Genomic DNA, 3,569 nt, shown 5'->3' on the forward strand with positions numbered 1-3,569 from the left:
TCTCTATAGCAAAAAAAACCCTACAAAAAAAAAAAATGCAACTTAGAGCTTGCAGGAGGCATGGTGGTTAAGGTGCTGGAATCCCACATGGCTGTCTGTGGTTCAAGTCCTGAACCTGGCAGCTTGCTTTCTCACTTTCCCTCTCTCTCTTGCTCACTCTGTCCCTCTCTGGTCAAATTAAAATAAATAAATTATAAATTAAAATAAAATAATTCTTTAAAAAATTTTTTAAAAAATGCACCTTAGAATCAAATCAAACCTCCAAGGACACCTGGAAACAGGAGAATTCAGAAGGGTGGCATCATTTCGGCAGGGAGGGGTGTCAGTGGGCCGGATCCTGTCCCAGGGAGGCCTGGCCCCTGCAGCAAGGTCTCCATACTACGTCCTACAGAGCCCCACATGGACTCCCCTGACGCCCTCAGCTCCCAGCCTCTGCTTTCCGCACACCGTGCCAGTGTCTCAGCACCCCGCCCATGTCATGAGGCAGCAGCCCTCCTGCGGGCTTCTTGGGGTGCAGATGGCCACGTCATTAGGCTGCAGAACAGGCGTGGGCTGGGGGCATCTGCTTCCTGTTTTCCTCTCTAGCTTCACTAGCTTTGGCTCCTCTCAGGGGACCCCTACCCTAGAATGCATTGTTGGTATGACTGCCAGCTCTTTGATGTGGGCAGAGGCGCGGGGAGGCCCGCGAACCAGGCAGACGTGGGAGACCCCGACTCCTGGCTGCTGCAGAGCCTGGCCTCTGACGGCGGGGTCTTGGCGTTCCCCTGGCCCGTGCCTCAGTGACCCGGCCCTGCACGCCTGACATGCTCTGGCCTGGTGTCTGGGCCAAGGTGGACAGTGCTCCGTGTCGGCAGGCTGTGCCCTGACCTGTCCCCGGGGAGAGAAGCCCTCTTGTCATGGCGGTGCGGTGAGCAGTGAGGTGACATCCCTGGAAGCCACCCCTGACACATGAGAACAAAGACCCGAGGCAAGTCAGGGCTGGACCCTCCAGCCCAGCGGTCCCTGCAGGCATGCTTGAGCAGAACCTGTTCACCCCCAGGTCCCCGTTGCTCCTGCCTCGGACATCCTGGGCAGTAGTGGTCAGCCAGACTGACCAGGGTGGGACACATCACCCATTCCAGGCCACAAATGCCACCACATGGCCACGCCTGACCTTGGGAGCAATCAGCAGGGGCAGCTGTTCGGTGTTCTCTTCCACACTGCTGCTACCCTGCCCGAGGAAGGCTCCCCTGGCTCAGCAGCTCTGTGCTTTAGGGGCTGTCACGCACTGTCCTCTGCTCCCGGTCCTGGGCCGACACCTTTAGATGGTGCTCAGCCCAGCCTCGGTCAGAGGGGACCCCAGCCTGAGCTGCCAGGAAGAAGGGTGCCTCGGCTCCAGGCGGTTGTCCCGACTCCACCCTGAGGACTGTCTGCACAGCAAGGAGGGCCGCCCATGACCCCCACACGCTCTGAGAGAACCCCGTCTGCCAATCCCAGGTCCACATAGCTGAGATCCACCTGGTGGCCGGGCTAAGCTAACAGATGGGGGGTCGGGGCAACTCTGGGTACACAGGGCATTTCTCAAGAAGGCAGCACTGGGCAGAGGGTGCTTGTGGTGTTCATGGGCTTTGAGGAATGCTTAGGAGCCGGACAGACAGAGGAAGCTCCGGTATTTCAGGCAGAGGGGAGGAGGGCGAGTACAGAGCCTCCCAGGGAGAGGGCGAGCTCGGAAGAAGAAATTTGCCAGGAAAGGTAGCAGAGGTCTGGAAAGGCCTGCCGGGGACCAACCACAGGGTAGAAGTTCCCCAGGCATGCCCCCATCCTTAGATCCCAGTTCGGGCAAATTCGAGAGGCAGGAGGTGAAACGAACCTTGTCTCCGGAGCATGACATGCCCTGTGACCCCTGAACACCTGTGTCGTAGAGTCTCCGAACAAAGGTGAAAGCCAGCTTCAGCGGCATTCTCACCCTTCTGGGGCGGAGCCCATGGTGCTTGGCTGCCCCCAGCTGGGCACCCACCATCAGATGTCCCAGGCACACAGATGACACTCCAGAACTCAGGCGCAGGGGACGGTGGTAAGCCCACGCGGGACATCAGATTCGACCCCAAGTAGGGCAGGGTGGGAAGGGGTGGGGCAGGGCAGACCAGCAGGTGCAGCCCCGAACACACCCACGAGGACAGGCCATGGACTCGCATCAGCCAGACCTCTTCCCCTCGGGCCTGGGCCGCTGGTCCCCACAAGCCCTCCTACACTCAGCCCTGGAGGAGGGGCCGACTGGCCATCATGCCCCACAGCAGCCGGGTCATTCCCAGGTGTGTCCTGTGTGCCCAGATGCCAGCCTGCAGGCAGGGCCTCGGTAGCATTCCCCCCTCCTTTGTCAGGGCGGAGGGTGTGGTGGGCAGAGAAGCCATTCGGGAAGGGCGTAGTTGTGCCTGCACGACTGGGTGGGCACGCGGGGTCGGGGGCCGAGTGGCCACAGACCGCCTGGCAGGGAACCCCACTCCAGGGCTCAACCTGGTCAAGGTGACAGGGCCTCGGTCAGCCTGCCGTGTCCGTGCGGCTGGACACGGGAGGAGACAAGGAGAAGCAGGCCACAGAACGTCAGGCCAGACATGGTTCTGCTTGGCCACTGCCACCCACCTCTGCTGCTGTCTGCAGGTTTACGCTCTGCTTGACCACTGCCCCACGCCATCGCCTGCCCCTGTGCAGGCTGCCCGCGCTGGACCCCACATGCCATGCCGGAAGTGTGCCCTCCCAAGCTCGCCCATGCTGGGACCCAGTGAGGCTCTGGCACAAACACACTGCCCTGGGCCAGGGGTCTGCCTCCACCCAGTGTGGAGGCCCCAAGTGGACACGAGGGGCACACCCCTGGGCATAGGTGCACGCTCACTCGCTCACTCACAGGCACCCTGCTGGCATCACGGCCAGCTCAGCTTTCGCTAGTCCTGGTCCTCAGTGACAGAGCCACTCAGTGAAACGAGTGCCCGCGCTCTCAGCGCAGTCCTGCCCCGCCTATGGGCTGGCATCGCCAGCTTAGGTGTGTTAGGGATCCTTGGCGGCAGCCCAGGTGGGGCTGCATAAGTAGGTGGCCCTTTGGGCTCCTAGGTTTGATGCCCATGGACTTGCACTACTGAAAACAGGCCCCGCTGCAGACCCAGAAAGCTCTCCCTGGGCTAAGGCCCAGCCTGCGGTCTGACCTCCGGTGGGACAGCTTGTGCGGTTACTTTTCCTTGAGTCCCGTGGCCCAGCTCCACTGCAGGACCTGAGCCCCACTGGACAGGAAGTAGCGCCTGACATTCCTGCATTGTGTCCCCAGTAACCAGCGCGGTGGGTACACAGGTGGCCCTCACCGACGGAAATAATGAATACCGAAATCCACCCAGCAGCGGTCTCCTCGCCTAGTTCCCCTCCAGCCCCACCTCTCCTCTCGCCAGTGTCGGCTGCCTGAGTTGGGGACAAGGGAAGAGGGGGGGAATGGTGTTCTGGCCGCAGGACAGGCCAGGGGCCTGCAGACATTCGGCCGGCCAGGGAGGACCCTCGTGCCTCCTCTATCGTCCACAAGCTCAGGGATCGGCAAGCCCCCGGGGGCC

The sequence above is a fragment of the Tupaia chinensis genome, unplaced genomic scaffold (assembly GCF_000334495.1).
Source record: "Tupaia chinensis unplaced genomic scaffold, TupChi_1.0 Scaffold143624_1, whole genome shotgun sequence".
NCBI lineage: Eukaryota > Metazoa > Chordata > Mammalia > Scandentia > Tupaiidae > Tupaia > Tupaia belangeri.